The sequence below is a fragment of the Gambusia affinis genome, linkage group LG06, assembly GCF_019740435.1.
Source record: "Gambusia affinis linkage group LG06, SWU_Gaff_1.0, whole genome shotgun sequence".
Taxonomy (NCBI): Eukaryota; Metazoa; Chordata; class Actinopteri; order Cyprinodontiformes; family Poeciliidae; genus Gambusia; species Gambusia affinis.
The window spans coordinates 992782-1013760 of NC_057873.1; positions in this window are offsets into that span (position 1 = coordinate 992782).

Below are 20979 nucleotides of genomic sequence, written 5' to 3' on the forward strand. Positions count from 1 at the left end.
ATAATGATCATTATTCTGCTGCTTCAGCCCTCAGCATCACAGGTCCCATTCCGTACCAAACTGGGGCTGTTTGGAGCTTCAGGCCGGCCTGCCCGCACTGGCCTAGTTAAAGTCCAAGCAGCTGGAAGGCCTCAATGAAAACAAGAAGTCACAAATTACAAATTAGAAACCAACAGCAAACATGAATCTCTGACGCTCTGTTTTCATTTATTATCATTTATTAAGAGAAATTTAATACATTTTAATCACCGATTCATTAAGTTTAAAAGCAAAGTAGATATTTTACTTTCACTGTAAAAAATGACGAGTTTTTCAGTCTGACATTAAAATAAAATGTTTCAGGATGAACTGAATTATTTATTATAAATATTTCAGACTCACTATAAATGAGAATATTGTTGAAAAGTATATTTATTTTATCACAAAGTGAAACAGATTAACACACTGATGGATGTTAATTATGATGATTTTCTTACAGTTGATGAAAACACATTTAGCATTTAAATGTTATATAAGAGCAGAAATGTGTCTTAATGCAAAACATATTTAAAACCTGCTTATTATTTTAATCTGACAGAATTTATTCAACATGACTGTCAAACTTTTAAATACGTTTGTTTTAGAAAAATGATTAAAAAATAGTTCATATTTTTTACAGAGATGTCAGATTAAAGGGGATGAACACAAATGCACACCGCACTTTTAGGATTTTCACATTGTGAAAAAACTTATTTAAGATATATATATATATATAAGTATATATATAAGTATATATATATATATATATATATATATATATATATATATATATATATATATATATATATATATTCAAAAATTAATCTAGGCAAAAAGAAATGAGATGAGTTTTTTATTTTAGGTATTTTAGGCGATAAGAAAAAGTTAAAAGTTTTTCTTCAGTTTGGGAGTCAGAAAGAATCCTGAATCCTCAAAGAAAAATGTTTCACAAATTTCTCAGGAAGTTCTGGCTGCAGAACCGAGCGGTGTGAGTGTGAGTGTGTGTGTATGGGTGTGTGTGCGTGTGTGAGTGAAACAGGCCTCCTGGGAGGGCGGGGGTAGGGTGGGGGGGTCAGATGAAAGCAGAGTGAGAGTGAAGATCTCCCACACCTGTCATCACTCTGTCACCCTCTGCGACCTTTGACCTGCTCCTGTTCTTCACAGCTTGTTTTGGAAATGAGCAGCTTGTTCACGCTGAATCCTGAGTGATGGGGACTGTGTGTGTGTGTGTGTGTGTGTGTGTGCGTGTTTGTGTGTGTGTGTGTCTGCGTGCGTGTGTGTGTGCGTGTGTGTGTGTGTGTCCTCTTCCTGCTCCGTCCTTTTCTCTGTTTCAACTTCATCTAATCTTCATTTCCTGATCTCTCTCTCTCGGTGATATTTTCCAGTCATTCCTGGTTTTTTGCATCAGGACTGATGGAAAACCTGATTGGATGTTTGAACGTTTGATGGTGACCGGAGTGGCTCGTTGTGGGAACCTGGAGCCGGCGACAACGTGGCACTGATGTTCTGTGAGGAAGTGGCAGCTGAAGGTGGATCCAGCTGATTATCGGCTCTAAAGTTACTTTTGTTTTTTCTTCCTCACTGTTAGAAATCAAACGTCCGACTCAACCAGAGGTTTCACATCACAAACTAACAGAACTACAGTGTGCAGGAAGCCCAAAATACCAGAGTCTGTTTAGAAATTCTCATTTCTCTGTAATCACAAACTGTTCATTTTTCTCTTTTCAGACGTTTTTCTAACACCAATAAATAAATAAACCACAAACTGCTATAATTTTTTATGCTTTTCGCTGAAATATTAAAATAACTGGAGGTCATAAAGTGTTTCTCAGGAGGAGCAAGAACTCTGGGCATTAGGAGGAAAGTAGTTCCTGTGGGTCAAAGGTCAGATCAGGTGTGTGTCCCTTTAAGAAGCTTTGTTCCTTCATCGCCTGCAGGAAGACGGTGTCGTCTCATGTCTCCGTGTCTCATGTCTCCGTGTCTCCGTGTCTTTCTCCGTCAGTAGACGTGATGTTACTGTGTGAGGGCAGGCAGGGTGTGTGTGTGTGTGTGTGTGTGTTTCCAGGTTTTCCCTCAGACCCTCCATGAAGGCCGCGGCGTGACGCCCTAAAATCAGCAGTCACGACCCCGGGGTCAAAGGTCAAACAGGGAGGAAATGACAGTCATCTGACGAGTAGACCAGGTCAAAGGTCAGCCAGTGAAGCTGTCTGGCGTTTTCTTCTCAGGACCAACAGCAGAAACATGATTTGAATAATTTCCTCCGAGACCGACTGGATCTGACCCAGTCAGAGCAGCAGCAGAACCGGCCCGGCGGGTCGGCTCTCGTTTCTGTTAATGAACAATTTAATATTAATAATCCAACCAGCAGCATGAAGACGTCCAGCCGTTACCATGGAAACATCTGACGGTTCTGAGCGGTCCAACGTCTGAGGCGAGTCGGCATCCGTCTGTCCACCTGATCAGATCAATATTTACCTGATAATATCCTGATCAGATGTGATTGGATCAGAATCGGGTCGTGACCTGCAGCTTTAGGTCGCTTTTTCTTTTTAACATTTTTATTCATTTATTTTATTTCTGTTAATAAACATCAATTTGTTGGAAGGGAAAATAAATTTATAGAGAATCTGAAGCTTCCAAGGCAGGAAGAGCAGGAGGGAAAGGTTCTGCTAGTTCTGGTTCTGGTTCTGGTTCTGGTTCTGCTAGTTCTGGTTCTGGTTCTGGTTCTGGTTCTGCCGGTTCTGGTAGTTCTGGTTCTGGTTTTGGTTCTGGTGGTTCTGCTAGTTCTGGTTTTGCTAGTTCTGGTTCTGGTTTTGGTTCTGCCGATTATGGTGGTTCTGCTAGTTCTGGTTCTGCTGGTTCTGGTTCTCAGGCTCTCAGAATTGTAATGTTCTGGTTCCTGCTGCTCTGCTCTGGACCAGAACCACTGATCCAGCAGGCCAGAAGTTCTGATCAGAACTTCCTCCTCCTCGTCCAGCAGCCGACCTTTGACCCCGCCCACCCTGGGAATGTCATCAAGAGGAAGAGTCGGCGTGACGACCAAGAGGTTATTACCACGGCGATGATGAGCATAACAGACGCCCCTCACCTGTCAGACCCCCACCAAACACACACACACACACGCCAAACACACACACACACACACCAAACACACACACACACACCAAACACACACACACACACCCATGTTTGCTTGGCTATCTTTGTGGGGATTTTCCCATTGACTTCCCTTCATTTCTACAGTCTAATCCTAATCTAATCCTAATCCTAACGCTTATCCTAACTGTAACCAAAACTCAGTTCACACTTTTGTCCTAAATCTGACTCCTGATCCACAAACAGTGTGTCCTTCATGGGGCCCAGGCTTCGGTCCCAGAAGGATCAGTGGGTCCCCACAATGTGGTGACAGGAAATGGTCCCCACAAGGTACAAGAAACAGACACACACACACACACACTCTCTCTCTCTCTCTCTCAGACGGTGAAGCTTCAGGTCTGAAGCTGAATTTGGTTTTTTTAATGATGACGTTTTCTGCTCCTCAGATTATTTATTTGATAAAATCCCTGAAAATAATAATTTATAATGTTTTCATTTCTTCAGATTTAGTCTGAATCCTCAGGTTTTTGAACTGGACTTCCTTCTGGACAGATTTCCAGTCTAACTTCAGAATTTAATCAAATCTAATGTAGTTTTCATTTTGCTGTTTTGATCCTTCAGAAACAAAATATAAAACATTTTATTGAATTGTTTTTATTTTCCTGGATTATAATTGGGTTTTTATCGGCCCTCAGTCGGGACTTGGACCAGAACCTCACCTGTGACTCGGTCGACAGGCAGCTGAGGATCAACAAGGTGCAGATTATTGTGGACCCAAAAGAACCGGAGAAGGAATCAGGTCCAGGGTTCTGGTTCCAGCCCGTTCCTCTCCTGCTACTTTAGAAACATTTACAAGGAATTTTATATTTTGTTCTCACTGAGTAAAAAATCTACACATAAAATCCATCTGGTTCTGTCTGGTTCTGTCTGGTTCTGTCTGGTTCTGTATCAGATGCTGTTGGTGTTCCTGATGTTTTGTGTCTGAAAGTGTTTTTCTGGTAGCTGGATGTTAGTTTTCCTCTCTGTTTTTTTCTCTTTCTGCTTAATTTGCAAATAAAAGTTTTCTTGCTGTGAACGGTTTCAGTGAACGCCCTGCTGCTTCACCTGCCGCTGCTTCACCTGCCGCTGCTTCACCTGCTGCTGCTTCGCCTGCCGCTGCTTCACCTGCTGCTGCTTCACCTGCTGCTGCTTCACCTGCCGCTGCTTCACCTGCCGCTGCTTCACCTGCTGCTGCTTCACCTGCTGCAGCTTCACCTGCTGCTGCTTCGCCTGCCGCTGCTTCACCTGCCGCTGCTTCGCCTGCTGCTGCTTCACCTGCTGCTGCTTCACCTGCTGCTGCTTCGCCTGCCGCTGCTTCACCTGCTGCAGCTTCACCTGCTGCTGCTTCGCCTGCCGCTGCTTCACCTGCCGCTGCTTCGCCTGCTGCTGCTTCACCTGCTGCTGCTTCACCTGCTGCAGGTGAAGCTTCTCTCTATGAGATCTTCATGGAGAAGTGAAGAAACATCCAGCCAAACAAAAAGAACTCGGACTAAACAACGAGTCCTCAAACATTCTCAGAGGTCCAGGAAGTGACTCGGAACCTGTCCGTGTTGGACCCGAGTTCTGACCGGGCCCATTCCTCATCTTTTCAACAGCAGTAAACTGGAACTTGTACTTCAGATGAAAAACAAAGTGTTGCAGCCTGAAGGCTGTAAACATCCGCAGCGTTTTAAAGACGTTTCTGTCCCGATGATTCATGCAGCAAAAGTTTATGTGGGAAAAGAGGAAGAACATGAACCGTGATTCACTGGAGGGAAAAATCTGAAGAGATGATTCCCTCTGACTGCGTCCCGTAGTCACATCATCCTGCTGCAGGGGGCGGTCCGAAACACCCCGGTTCCCATGGCAACTGGCTCCGGGTGACGGACAGAGAGCCAATCCTAGACTCACTCCAACCATTCATCTTATTTTCTTCCATGTTGACCCTGAACACCACATGAGGCTCCGCCCACGACGCTCACTAAAGGTCCAAAGTCCAACAGAACCATGAAAACCATCAGAACCAGACCAGTTTAAAGCAATGATCCGTGGTTCTGCTGCAGTCGGATCTGGATCCCGTTTTGCACATCAGTTGATATTTTAGTGGAATTTCCTTTTTCCGGTCAAACTCTTTGGTGGTGTGGAAGAATCCGGGTCGATGACCTGGAAGGTTCTGGATGTTTGAGGGTTCTGTTTGACTCACTCAGGGTAAATATTTAAACTCAGAGGATGATGTCAGGTCGTTGTGTTTATTCCAGCTCTTCACCGGAAACGCATCAATATGCCGGACTGTCCGGAAAACGCCTCCAGCTGCTTCCCAGTCCGACCAGTCAGAACCGTTTCAAGTTTACAAGAACCAGAACAAGTAGGATAAAGAAAAGCTGCTTGAAACGGAAGGTCTGATTGGCTGGAAGGTCGATAGAATAATAAAAGTTTCATGTAATTTGAATCCAACATGAACTCGTTTGGCTTCATGGATGTTCCTGTTCTCCATCAGGAACAGGAAGTGGTTCCCTAACCAGCAGGAAAATCCAGAAGCTAAGTGTAGGGATGACCTCTGACCTCTGACCTGAGCCACCAGAGCCACATAAAGCCGGTTCCAAAGTGGGCCTTCTAGAACCGGCCCACATTTCCAGGACCAAAGACTAAAGTCTCAGATCAGAGAAACTCATCCAGGGGTTTGATTCCTGCAGCAGCGTCTTCACAGGTCTGATTGACAACCCAACGGTCCAGAACCTGCTGGTCCAGAACCTGCTGGTCCAGAACCTGCTGGTCCAGAACCTGCTGGTCCAGAACCTGCTGGTCCAGAACTTGCTGCTGGAGTTCTGACTAGAACCAGGAGGATGAAGACACCACCCAGTTCCACATTCCTTCACTGAGACTTTAAACTGTTGATAGTTTATAAATCTCTGAAAGATTAAAGATCTGCTGCTGGATCAACCTGCTGGTTCTGGTTCTGATCCAGAACATGGAGAAGCACCATTCAGCTTCTATGCACCACAGATCTGGAACAAACTTCCAGAAAACTGAAAACCAGCTGAAACCCTGAAGCTGTAATCAAGCAAACTCACAGAAGGTTTAGTGGAAGGAAAAAGTCAGTTAGGACATTAAGAACCAGCAGCAGAGACAAAAAGAGAGGAAAATAAGGGATACCAGAACCAACGATGAAGATGACGGTTCTGTCAAAGCAAACTGGACTTCCTGAACCTCAACAGAATCTCAACAGAACCTCAGCAGAGAGAGAAATGTTTCATTTCTTAATCTGTAATATTCTGATGTTCTGTTGGGTTTTTCTTGTCTGTGATCCAGAACCATCAGAACTTCCTGAAGTGAAGTTCTGAAATGTTCCCTCAGATCCTGGAACATAAAAATCATTTTATCTCCGTTGCTCTGAAACAGGAAGCTGCTCTGGATGTTTTCCTCTCGTCACTCTTCATGTTCTCCTGTTTGTCTCACTTCGTCCTGTTAAAGAGTTATGACACTTCCTGACCCGCCCCGTTCCAGCGCTGACCTCTGACCTCACATCCTGTTGTGTGTCAGGTTGAGTGAAGGAGAGTCGAGCGTCCAGAGGTGAAAGGAAGGAAGATGTTAGGATGAACAGCCTGAAATCTGAGTGACGGATTATTAACTCCAAACGGCGCCAATTTTATTCACTTACTTCTACAGTTTGTCTCATTTCTTCAACTTTGTTTTACAAAGCGAAAGTTTTACAAGTTTTACAGAGAGAAAGCAATGAATGTGCAGGGAGCCATGTTTAACTTAAAGTCAAAAATTAACTAAGGGAAAAATGAGGGTTTATTTTCCAGAGGAACATTTTCACCATGATGTTCACTGGTAAGTGTTACAGTTCAAACCAAAGATTTAGTTTGATTTATTAACCCAAACCCAGACCCTGTTTAGCTTCAAACGAAATATTTAGCTGAAGGCAAAAATTTAGATAAATGTCATAGCAAAATATTGAGAAAGTAGGCTAAATATTTAGCTTGAATCTAAGATCTGGTTCAGAGGTTAGCGTGGTGGTTCAGAGGTTAGCGTGGTGGTTCAGAGGTTAGTGTGGTGGTTCAGTGGTTAGCGTGGTGGTTCAGTGGTTAGCGTGTCGGTTCAGTGGTTAGCGTGTCGGTTCAGCGGTTAGCGTGGCGGTTCAACGATTAGCGTGGCGGTTCAGAGGTTAGCGTGGCGGTTCAGAGGTTAGCGTGGCGGTTCAGTGGTTAGCGTGGTGGTTCAGTGGTTAGCGTGGTGATTCAGTGGTTAGCGTGGTGGTTCAGTGGTTAGCGTGGTGGTTCAATGGTTATTGTGGTGGTTCAGAGGTTAGCGTGGTGGTTCAATGGTTAGCGTGGTGGTTCAGAGGTTAGCGTGTTGGTTCAGTGGTTAGCGTGTCGGTTCAGTGGTTAGCGTGGTGGTTCAGCGGTTAGCGTGGTGGTTCAACGGTTAGCGTGGTGGTTCAATGGTTAGCGTGGTGGTTCAATGGTTAGCGTGGTGGTTCAATGGTTAGTGTGGTGGTTCAGAGGTTAGCGTGTCGGTTCAGTGGTTAGCGTGTCGGTTCAGTGGTTAGCGTGTCGGTTCAGTGGTTAGCGTGGCGGTTCAACGGTTAGCGTTGTGGTTCAACGGTTAGCATGGTGATTCAATGGTTAGCGTGGTGGTTCAACGGTTAGCGTGGTGGTTCAGAGGTTAGCGTGGTGGTTCAGCGGTTAGCGTGGTGGTTCAGCGGTTAGCGTGGTGGTTCAGCGGTTAGCGTGGTGGTTCAGCGGTTAGCGTGGTGGTTCAACGGTTAGCATGGTGGTTCAGTGGTTAGCGTGGTGGTTCAGTGGTTAGCGTGGTGGTTCAGTGGTTAGCGTGGTGGTTCAGTGGTTTGCGTGGTGGTTCAGCGGTTGCCAGGGCTACCTGGTTGCTAGTATTTATTGACTTGTCTCTTGTTAAATCAACACTGCAAGGTCTTCCTTCCTGCTCAGGCTCCTGTTCATCTTCAGCTGTAACTGGTTGGTGGTTGAAGTGAGTTTTGTGGCAGGAGGTGATGATTAGTTCTGGTCACAGCAGGTTTCTCAGCAAGAAGCAGGAAGTTAATGAGATCACCTGCTGTGGTGCAACCAGAGCAGAGAAACAGAGACAAACACAGATTAGCCTGAATGTTCAATGCTTGCATCATCATCATCATCATCATCATCATCATCATCATCATCATCATCATCATCATCACTGGGAACCTCAGCGATGTGTTCTCGGCTCATGATCGTTGTTCCACCAGAACCCTCTGTTGTTCTGTTTTCCTCCTGGGTTCAGGTTGAACTGCAGCCTGCAGGAGAGTTCAGCTCCAACCTGCGAGGCTTCAGGTGGCAGCATGTCGCGTCACGCCTGAGCGGCTCTGAGTTATGCAACCTTGCTGGTCTGAGAAGCAGCGGCTGCCTCAGAGTGATTCAGAGGTTTAAATCTGTCAGTGACGTATGCAGTGGTTTCCTCTGAGCACAGATGTCTAATCATCAGTAATATAATCCCGCTGCATATATAATCAGACATGGTGACATGTAAATTCAGCAGCTCTTTGTTTTCACAGACGGTGGGACAACGACTAACGTTATCATCCAGCAGGGGCGACTCTAGGGTCTGACCTTCAGGGGCCCGCAGCACGGCTAAGACCCAGGAGAAGATATTGGTTGGCGCGGTTTTCTAAATCTAACTGTTTATTTGCAAACATTCACAAACTTAAGAGACATGTTGTCAGTAAATTATAGAATAAAAGAACAATGTTCATTTTACTCAAACATAAACTTAAAAAGAGTGAAATCAGAGAAACTGATTTTTTTCCAGAGGTGTAAAAACTCAGTTTGAACCAGAATCTCTAGACCTCATCAAACCTGCTAACATTAATGAGACACAAGCAGCTGTGGAGTCACTCAGTCTTAGTGTGGAAACTAAAATCAAATCTATTCAAAACTATGCATTTCATTAGAAGAACATTTTACTAAATTCATAGGATTAATGAACCTAAAACCAGTTTATTATCCAGGTAGAAGTTCAGGTTAATGACCAGTGAAAATGAATTTAACCTGAACTTTATTTATACTTAGAAATTTAATTTTCCTTGTTTTTATCTGAACGTTATGCAGCTGTTGGCCTTTTGTCTTTAAACAGGAATGAATGTCCGTCTATGGAAAAGTAGAAATGATGAGTCGAGGTTTTAATATTTCAGTTCATAAAGTGACAATCAGAGTTTCAGAACCAAACAGCTTCCTGTTCACTCAGAACCAGCCGGACCCAAACATCCGGTTCTGTTCTGTAGTTTGACCTTATTCTAGTGAGTCCAGAGAGATTTAGGAAATGAATTACAAAACACAAGAGTCACTGATCAAACTTCAGAAAACAGCAACAAGAGTAATTAACAAGGATCAGACTAAACCTTTATTGATCCAAATATTTTGTTCATTTACACAATTTAATACTGAACAACAAAATAATATTCAAATAAATAAAACCAACAATTTCATTGATAAATCTAAAAATAATTCTGAATTAATTAAGGACTGCATTGCCATTTAAAATCGTCCATTGTAAAAAATCTCTCAGCATAATAATTTGCATTGCAAGTTTCCATCTGAATAAAGGTGCTGATGATACAAGCCTGACCCCTGATAGCTGATCAATATATATTTATATATATATACAGTACAGAGTGTTTTTATGGAGACACTCAGAAAACAGATTAATATTTCATTAGTTAATAATGTCAACAAAGAGCCACTTGTGTCTCCAGAGATCCAGGTTGCAGATCTCTGATCCAGCAGAAGGAAAATGTGATCCAATCTCAATACAGCAGCTAAAAGTCAAGAACCATCATTTTTAATTCATTGTTCAAATAAAATGGTGAAGGTTTAAAAAACATCTACCACTGATTATTTAAAAAAAACATTTATTTACTATCATTTCTTTAGAGCCCCTCTTGGCCCCCGTCTAGAACCGGCCCTGGCCTGCAGGTCTGCTGTGTTTTTATTTATCATGTTTTTTCTTCATTCATAGGAAGTCAAATTATCCAAACTGGTAAAACACATTAATAAAATATTAGTGAAATAATACATTAAATGACCACTGGACAATTATTCATTAAATATATCAACATTTCTGAATAAAACACAGAAAATAATATAATGTAGAAAATATTTATGTATTTACTGTTAATCTATTCGTATGATTTGTTCTTTAAATGGCTACTAATTCTGGCTAATGCTATTATTTATTAAATATCATCCAAACTCAACATCCTAAACAAAGAACCAAACCATAATAGTCAACTAAAATCACAATAAGAACCTGAATCAGTAACTAAATGTTCTGTACCATGTCAGCCTCAGGAGATGATGGAGGATGAAGAGACTCTGATTTCTGGTTCTGAAGGTTCTGATGGGTCTGAACCTTCGTTTCTATCGAACAGTTATGTGTCGGTTCAACATTTAACGGCCAAATATTCAGATACAGTTTTAGGGTTGCTAAAGTTTTATCCAGTAGCTAAAAGAGAGAGAGAGAAAAAGATTCCTGGTGGAAATGAGTTTCATCTGGTTCTGATGGTTTTATCTCTGGTCTCAGTTCTGAGTCAGGAGAACCCTGACGGCCCAGCCGGCGGTTCAGGTTGCTTCTGCCTCGGGCCGGCTGCGCTTTGTTGATTTATAACTCACCAAGTAATTTCAACTCAAGTCTCTTGTTGAGGTTTTGCTCCGAAACCTGGTTGTTTTGGTCTGAAATTAGATTGAAAGTAATTCAGAACTTTTGATTCCTGCGGGTTTTCGGTTCCTGTAGCCGATTTTACCGTTAAAATACGGCAGCGATGCTGTTCGTTTGGCAGCTTGTTTCTCTGCAGAGTGAAACCGAGTTCATCGACTCTGAACTCGGTTTGACGTCCCGCGGCTCCGACATTCCTCCGTGTCTTGATTGTTCCGTGTGATGAGAAGCGACGTCTCCGTCCTTTAGCTTCCAGAGTTAACGAGGCGGGAGGGGAAGCTGCTGCCTCCTCATATTTCCCTGTCGGATCGCAGGGAAGAACTGAGCCGATCCGAAGTCTGCTTCGGTTCCGGCTCTCTGGTTCTACGGACCAGAGCTGCTTTAAGAGAAATCACAACAGAAATATTTACGACAGCTGCTCTCCACAGCACAGCAACTTAAAAAGGCCCAGATGCAAACAAAAATGCTGCAATCACAGAAAATGGAATCAAAAAGAAAAACGCAGCACAAGTCAAAACAGAAGTTGACCCTAAACAGAAATCCTCCAGACCACTAGGGGGAGTCAATGACGAGATCATCAGAACCACAATATAAACAGGATGTCCAGAAAAAGAAAAGATGTGTTAATGCTTCATGTCTTCTACAGTATTATAAAATACTGTCGGTAGCGTCACCTCCTCCAGACTCCCCCTAGTGGCCTGGAGGACTTCTTCTATGGGTGGAGAATTTGCTGCCATTTGTCTCTGTTGTTGTTTTTACTGTTTGTGACATTTTTCCCTTTTTACATTTGTTTTGTTGGATCCAGTTTTTTGTTGTAATTTTCCGTATTTTCAGATTTTTCCTGTTATGTTTGTTTTTTGTGAGTTTATAGTTCGTATCATTCACGTGTTTGCAGAACATTTTGCTGTTTGCTGCATATTTGCACCAGTTAGCATCCAGGTATCCGGTACCGTTCCATCCGGTACCGTTCCATCCGGTACCGTTCCATCCGGTACCATTCAATACGGTACCGTTCCATCCGGTACCGATCCATCCGGTACCGTTCAATCCGGTACCGGTCCATCCGGTACCATTCAATACGGTACCGATCCATCCGGTACCGTTCAATCCGGTACCGATCCATCCGGTACCATTCAATACGGTACCGTTCCATCCGGTACCGATCCATCCGGTACCGTTCAATCCGGTACCGGTCCATCCGGTACCATTCAATACGGTACCGTTCCATCCGGTACCGATCCATCCGGTACCATTCAATACGGTACCGTTCCATCCGGTACCGATCCATCCGGTACCGTTCCATCCGGTACCGATCCATCCGGTACCGTTCAATCCGGTACCGATCCATCCGGTACCATTCAATACGGTACCGTTCCATCCGGTACCGATCCATCCGGTACCGTTCAATCCGGTACCGGTCCATCCGGTACCATTCAATACGGTACCGTTCCATCCGGTACCGATCCATCCGGTACGGTTCAATACGGTACCGGTCCATCCGGTACCATTCAATACGGTACCGTTCCATCCGGTACCGATCCATCCGGTACCGTTCAATACGGTACCGGTCCATCCGGTACCATTCAATACGGTACCGGTCCATCCGGTACCATTCAATACGGTACCGTTCCATCCGGTACCGTTCCATCCGGTACCGATCCATCCGGTACCGGTCCGTTCAATCCGGTATCGTTCATCTGACTCAGAGGTTCTGGAGAACGGAGCAGGTGAAGCTGCGGCCTGCAGACGGACTCTCCTCTCCTTCGTCACGTTCAGATGATTATTGATCAAATATCAGTTATAGATGAAACATCAAATCAGGAGCAGTGAGGAGTTCCAGTTCGTTCACTTGTCTCTGACTCGCCTCCAATCTGTGCAGCAGCAAAGGATTCTGGGATTGATCCACTCAGACTTTCACTGTCATCACACAGGTGAGCGACCACAGCTGACAGGAGGAGCGCTCCGGGGGCGGGGCCAGTGAAAGTGAGGCGGCTGTTGCCTCAGGTGCATCATGACTCAGCACGGCTCTGGCAGCCAGCCAGCAGGTGGGGCGGAGGGGGCGGAGCCAGCAGGTGGTTTGGCTCCAGGCTCTGAGCTGAAACTGAAGCTGACTAACAGAAATAAACTGTTTCACCAACGCTGCAACACTGACTGCAGCAGCTGCACCTGCAGCGATTCTGCAGCTCCTCACACGAAGCAGCTGAAAACTTTTAACCAGTTTGGCTGAAAAACAGAATCAAGAACCAAAATGTTGTTTTATGCAGAATTAGGTCCAACCGGCAAACGTTGGATACATTCAGTCCACAAGATAGTTTCAATTCCATAAAATATTCAAACAAAATGGATTTAGAACCACATGAAGATGTTAAAATGTGCAAAAGTTTTGGTCTCTCAACAACAGCAGAACCTCAGCAGACTGAAACCTGAACACCTGGCAGGTAAACCAGCTGCTTGAGGAATCAGAGGAAAACTCCGGGTTACCTGAACAGGTGAGCTGGAATTACCCGCAGCTCCCTGGAACTCCGTCCAGGAAGCAGCAGGAGCTCGGAGCTGACAGGAAACTGAGGCAGAGCTGGGAAGCCGGAGATCAGAGCTGCTTCCTGATCCACAGAAAACCAACTGAACCAGAAGCAGAAGGCCTGTCAGGAGGACGGCGGGTCTTTCTGCTGAGCCCACGACTCAGCTGTAAATATTACTGAGAATTTCTCATAAATCAGTTTCATGTGAAATCCAGAAGAGTTGAGAAAAACCGGCAGGAGAATCATTGAGTTTTCCAGAAACGATGGAAACTCAAACTTAACCAGCCACTTATCAACATCCAGAACCTCCAAACTTTGACCTTTCACCTCTTGGATTATTAATTGTATTTTTAGGAAAATAAAAATTTTATGTCAAAATTGATTTCCACAATATAATGACATTAAAATAAAGATATGAAGAATAAAATAAGTGACTGCAGAAATATTCCTGCTGGAAAAAACATTTTCTCTGCTGTGGTTTTGCCTTTAAGGCATGATGCTGCCACTGCCGTGCTTCACGTTTGCTGTCCTGAGTTCCTCCTTCCTCTGGACCACAGAGTTTCCCACGTGCCTTTTGGCAAACTCCAGTTTTCTCTGTTCACTACGTAAAGGTTGGTGGTGGAAAACCTGGGGATCCAGAGGCCAGTGGCTCCGGATGGACTGAAGGGTCAATAATTAATTAACATTTTATTGATCAGTTTTCACTTCGATGTTATCAGTTTGAGGGTGTGAATACTTTCAATAGGCCCTAAAAACACCAACTGGACTTTAACTGCATGAAAAAAGTTCTTCTGTCTGTCCTGAATCCAACAGCAGGAAACATGAAAGTGTTTTAAAGACGAGAAGGAAAAATGATGTTCCTGATCTGAGATCAAACTGGATCTGCTTCCTGTGTTTCATCTTGTTTCTGTTTTAGTTTCTGGTGACTTGGTGAGTGTCGTGTTTGTCTTGGCAGCGGCCCTCGGGTCTGGCCCGTCCGGGTTTGTCCCGGTCCCTGATGACACGGGTTTGTCCCGCCTGCCGTTGGAGTCGGGACTTTCAGTGGCGTGCCGAGTGTTTGACAAACATCCGGTTCTGCTGCTGCCTGTTGGACCCGGTCCAGTTAAAGGAAACTGCGTCCAGGTTTAGTTTCAGCTCCAGGCTGTTTGTGTTCAGATTACCGGAGAATTATTAGAGAATTATTAGAGAATTATTAGAGAATTATTAGAGAATTATTAGAGAATTATTAATCCTTCTGTCAAAATCCTTTCATTCTATAGAAATGTTTAACAACAAGCTGTTCATTAGAAACGTTTCCAAAAATACCAAGAAGGGAAATCTTCGCCGTGTCGGGTCGGTTCCATACGCCAGCCTGGAGGTCGGGTTCTGATGGCACCAACAGAACCACATGCAGCGAGGGAACGGGCCTGAGGCGGACCGGATATTCCTGGTTCAGTTCTGCTCTGCCTTCTGCCAGCTCCAGGCTGGTTCTGGTTCTGGTTCTGCTGGAGGTTTCCTCCCTCTGCCAGGAAGTCGCTGTTTGTTTTGGATCTCATCATTAGATCTGATCTTCAAACTAAACGGTTCAGAGAAAATCCTCTTCATCATCCTCCTCTTCCTCATAAGCAGGTCAGAGCGGCGAAAACAACCGACCCTGGAGACGAAGGAAACCCCAACCCGACCCTGGAGACGAAGGAAACCCCAACCCAACCCTGGAGACGAAGGAAACCCCAACCCGACCCTACGGCCTCTGGGGTCGTAAACAAACTGTTTTAATAAAAGGTTTCAGTTAAGATGAAACATCTCATCGTGTCCTCCATGGATCTGCAGAGGCCATGTGAACAGTGATGCTGTGGGCAGGAAGGATCTCCAGTAGCAGTCAGTGTGTAGAGGCCTCTGACTGAAGAGCGCTGCTCTACGACATGCTAACATGCTAGCATGCTAACGGCTCTGTATCCAGACTCCATGCTCCCCAGGCTGCTGCTCCTCTTCAGATTCTGCGCGGTTGGAGATGCTGGAGTTGATTTTATGGAGCTGATGGGAAACTAAACCCAGCTCAGGTTTCCTGTCGGGGGGGAAACAGCGACTTCGCTACGAACGCTTGGCCGCCGCCTGTTCAGCTCCTCTGGGACTTGGGGTCAAAGGTCAGGTGTTGAGAATAGAACATGTTGGTTTATTCAGGCAAACAGATCAAGTCCATAAAGGATTTGCTGAACAGAACCGGAGTGACTGAGCATTGGGTCAAAAGAACTAAAGCTGTAGGGGGAACTAGGCTGACAGGATCCAAATGGACCAGAACTCAGTCTGGACTTCAGGAAGCCAGACTTTTACTAGGACCTTTTCACGTCAGTCTGATTCCGTCCTTCGGTTTCGACCTCGGTCAGTGGAGAGTCGCCGATTCTCCGTCCATGAGCAGGAAGAGAAGGAAGTCTGGACTAAAGGACCCAGAAGGTCCGCTAAGCGCTGAGCCGACGGTGAAACTGAGTCTGAGCAGAAAATCCCTCAACAACCAGGAAACCGGAAAATCCCAAACAGGAAGGGAAGAGCGTTATCGGGGCTTTCAGCTCAGGCCAGATAAGAAAAGTTGTTTCATCTGCTGCAGTTACACAACAATTGGTTTAAATGGTTTCAGAGAAACTCGGCAGGCAGATTTCTGTGGAAGAACGGCGACTCCAGCAGGAAACGCACACTGTAAAAAATCAACTCAGGGCTTATCACGTTAACAAAAGATTATCATGTAATTTTAACTAAATCATTTCATGTTTCAAACAAAAACGTGATACAATCATGTTAGATAAACAAGAAATTCAACAACTTCACGTTTATGAAATAAGTAATCTGGTGGAAAACCTTTCCATGATTTTTTTATGTTCATCCAAAGAGTCATTTTTTTCAGTGCAGGTCATTCTGGTGGTAATCACTGATAACAGATGATAGAACAAACTTCCCCGTTTCTGATAAAGACTTTCTCTTCACTTTCTCTTTTGCTTCTTTTAGCAGCTCTGTTCATGTTTTAGCTTCATTCTGCAGACTGAAAGGACACCGGAGTCCCACAGGGCCGAGTTCTCGGGTTCCTTCTCTTCATGATAAACTGCAGACTTTCTGTTTATCTTAATACTTTAGTACAATGATGTAAGGCGGCTTCCTGTTTTACTGTTTACATGCTAATGCTAACTCGTCCTGTCCGGAGCGCCGGCTTCCGGTCAGGAATCACTCAGGAGTTAAGGACGCCTGAGGTTTTCTCATTTGTTTGTGTTACAAACGTAAAAGCTGCTCTAATTTCAGATTCTACATGTTTGACTGTGAAGATATAAACTTTAGATTCTGATTTTGTCAGAGAAAAATCTTCAGCATGAACTCCAGAGAGCAGCAGCTCTGGTTCCTTTGTGTCTGTCCTCAGATGAAACATGATTTTATTTGAACAGTTGCATAAATAAAGTATTAAAGTCTTTGTGTTGTTTGGACTCCGCCTGTCGCTTAGAAATTTATGGTCACATATTTAAAGTTTGATCCAAACTGAAGCTGCTATGAATCTTTTACTATCCGTAAGTTTGGCTGCATTTTAATTCTGAAACTGAATCAACTTCCTGGAAATTTGACTCTGGAGACGTTGAGCTGTCAGTTCACCAGCTTTTACCTGAAGCCGTGATGTCATGGCTGGACGTGGGGAACACCTGCTGCTCTGACCGAGCAGGAAGCAGAGGGGCGGGGCTTCGTCATGGACAGCTTTTCGTGGGAACAGTGGGAAATTGTTTCGCTTCACTACAAAATCCCAACCGTTCAGATTTCTTTGACAGCCAGACGTTAAAGAAATAGAACTATAAACTATAAACTTCCTTCCGTCTCCTAGCAACCAGCGCAGCCGAGCCGCCTGCGCAGTCTGGATGTGTGTGTGGAGCTGAAATGCTAACAAGCTAACTATGTGCAATACCTGGTGGTGCTCCTGTAGGGCAGACAGCGCCGCCCTAGAGGCAGATTCTCATTTTTCTTCTTCTCTCATTTCCTGAAGATCTTCCACCCTCTGACTCCTTCAGGGAGACGCTGCTTCATTTTAGGACAGTTGAACTTTGAACTGTTTCCTGTTTGCCGTCTCAGCGGTTTCACTTCCTGTTGATAAGCTCAGTTTTCTGCTTCCTGCTCAATCATCCAGATTATCAGCAGAAAAAAGTTCTGCTCCTTGGTCCAACATGAATTTCCCTGCTGGAGTTTTGGGTCTCAGCCTGGACTCAGTGGGTCTTCCTCCTCCTCCTCTTCCTCGCCTGACCTCCAGCCGTCGCCTCTCATCACATTCCTCACATCTCTGACTTTAATCTGATTATAATCTGATTTTAATCTGTGATGCTGGAGGTTTGACCATCTGATGATGAAGATCTGATGAAGGCCGTGACCCGAACAATGAGACTGGTTTCAATTCAGTGATTAAAACTAATATTTTAAGAACGTTTCCTTCATCCAGCAGCATCTTCCTCCCGTTGCTCCTCTTCCTTCCGTTGCTCCTCTTCCTCCCGTTGCTCCTCTTCCTCCCGTTGCTCGTCTTCCTCCCGTTGCTCCTCTTCCTCCCGTTGCTCCTCTTCCTCCCGTTGCTCCTCTTCCTCCCGTTGCTCCTCTTCCTCCTGCTGAAACTGAATCCAGATCAGATCAGATTTTCTGAAACCTCAGATCGTTATCAATCGTTTCTGTTTCAGTCTGAATGAAAGCAGGTCGGTCCGGTTCAGGTCGGGTCACAAGACTGCTTCCTGCTGGAGCTCCGCCAACACACACACACACACACACACACACACACACATGTTTATGCACTGTAACTGCGTCAGTTAAGCATCCATCGGTCTCAGAGTGTAAGTCTTTGTGTCTGCAGACTGACTCCTCCCTGACCTCTGACCTTCTGGCTGGACGCTCAGCGCGGCAGCAGGAGGATCTGACCGGATGATGCAACTCAGGAAAACAAACCGTCCAATCAGCATCAGCCGTCCTCTGACACAAACAAAGTCATTAATCCTGAAAAAAAAACCTCAACCCAACTCTTATCAGCTGATGTCCAGCGACCCTCCTGACCCTCCTGACCCTCCTGACCCTCCTGACCCTCCTGACCCTCCTGACCTTCTCGTCCTTCTCGTCCTTCTCGTCCCTCAGCAGACCCTCCATTTCCTCATTTATCTTGAATTGTGACCTTTGACCCTCAGAGCTGTTGGAGGTGGTTTGTTCACTCTGTGTTTGTTTGTGTATGAAATGAAACATTTTTATGGAGTTTTTCTGTCTGTTTGTTCTGTGATCCGGTCCGAACAGGTTCTGTGGTTTCATTGGGTTTTCCTGAAGATCTCTGCAGATTTTTGTTGCTGCAAACATTTTGTGCTGTTAAAAAGCCTCTTTGTGGATCATCAGACGGTCCAACCGTGTCGGGGTGGAACCGTTCCTTCGCCACGCGTCGCTTTCCCTCCAGCTGCCGGCTCTCGTCCCGCCCACGTGTCACCTGCCACCTCCACATTCCTCGCCTTTGTTCTGGAAATAACCGCACAGACAGAAAGTGACGAGAGGTTCCAGTAAACTAAAAACCCGATCGGCACGGCGACCGTTACATTACACAACCTTCCTTCCTCCAGTGATCAGGTTCTGAATAATCCCTCTGCAGTTTGGGGAAAGTTTCATAATCCCAGGAAGTCGTAAAGAAAGAGTCAAAAAGATTTTTCTAAAACTATTTTTGTGAAATCTAAGAAGGAACTGAAGGAATCTGGAGGAAGTTCTGTGGAACTGGATCGCCCATCCCAGAGGTGGTATCATGCTGCGGGCTCGGAGCAGCAGAACCCGATGTTCTGTTTCCTTCCAACCGTCAGAAACATTTAAAGTCCATTTTTTAAATTCACAAAGCAGAAATAAAAAAGGAAAAATGAGTTGATCACGTTTCCATCAGCTGGTTCGACTGCGCAGTGTGATGTCATCACAAGTTGACGCTACATGGCTGCAATAAACAGGAAGTGGAGGCTGCTAACAGGAAGTGGAGGTTTAGCTAGCAGGTGTGGACTGGACTTGGTGCCTCTGGTAAGGCGCAGTATTTGTCAGTTTTTCTGTGGATTTTTCCGTTTTTGGCGCTTTGACTGTCAGTAAAACAGGAAACGTCTCAGAGCAGCTTAAACTTTTTTTTTTTCCAAACTGAAGAAATGATTTAAAATTTTGTTTTCTAAGACGATTCTTCAAAATATGAATCAAATGATGGGAACATGAATATTGATGCCAAAAGGTCAAATCTGCTGCCTTCCAGGACTTTCACCCACTTTTCACCAAGGAAACCGGGTTCTGGAGTTTGGAAGTGACTGCCAGGACGCCAACAGCTCCCGGTACCAGGAGCAACGGTTCCTGGTACCGGGAGCAACGGCTCCTGGTACCGGGAGCAACGGTTCCCGGTACCGGGAGCAACGGTTCCCGGTACCGGGAGCCGTCGGCGGCTCTGCAGATGATCAACTTCTTTATCTGGAAACATTTGAGTTGAACAGAAAACTGATCCTGGCCAAACATTAACCGGAGCAAATGAGACTGAACGTGAGGACAGAACCAGAAGTCCAAAGGCAGGAAGAGGTTCTGATTTCTGGGGAAACGGCGCCACCTGGTGTCCAGCTGAGGGCAGCAGCAGCCAGACGGATTCTGATCAGTTATTGATCGCAGCTGATGGCTGTAAATATTCTGATGGAGGGTCAGAACAAAAATAAAAGATTCAATTTTAGGCCATTTTGTCTCTTCATTGCTGCATCCTGACCTCTGACCTGCAGAGCTTCAGATGTTCTGGTTCTTCTGGACCTGCTGGTGTTCTGATGGAGCGGTTCTGCTGTCGATTCAGGTTCTACTGAGGTTCTCTGGAGAACCAGAACCTCAGAGACGGATCTGGGTTGGTTCTGTTTGCCTACTTTATGCTGCCGGGCCGGTTCTGCTGAAGTTCTGCCACTTTTATTCCTATAAAACCCGAGTTCCAAAGTCATTTCTCTGATTCTGTCGGTTCAGGAACCAAATTCATTTTCACAGGTTTCCTGAAGTTTTTCCTTTAACTGATGAAGTTCTGGTCCAAATCCGGCTTTCTGGGTTTTGTCCGGTTAGATCTGAAGCGTCAGAGTTTCTGATCAGCGGTTCGGTTTGGTTCGGTTCTGGAAGTTTGGTTCGGGTCGGTTCGGTTCTGGTCGGTTTGGTTTGGTTCTGGACGGTTTGGTTCGGGTCGGTTCGGTTCTGGTCGGTTTGGGTCGGTTCTGGTCGGTTTGGTTCGGTTCGGTTCTGGACGGTTTGGTTCGGTTCTGGACGGTTCGGGTCGGTTCAGTTCTGGACGGTTCGGTTCTGGTCGGTTTGGTTCAGTTCGGGTCGGTTCGGTTCTGGACGGTTTGGTTCGGTTCTGGACGGTTCGGGTCGGTTCTGGTCGGTTTGGTTCGGTTCTGGTCGGTTTGGTTCTGGTCGGTTTGGTTCGGTTCTGGTCGGTTTGGTTCGGTTCTGGTCGGTTTGGTTCGGTTCGGTTCTGGTCGGTTTGGTTCGGTTCTGGTCGGTTTGGTTCGGGTCGGTTCTGGTCGGTTTGGTTCGGTTCTGGACGGTTCGGGTCGGTTCTGGTCGGTTTGGTTCGGTTCTGGCATGAATCGGCTCTGAGGATCAGTAAAAACCCTTTAAAACGGTTTCAGGA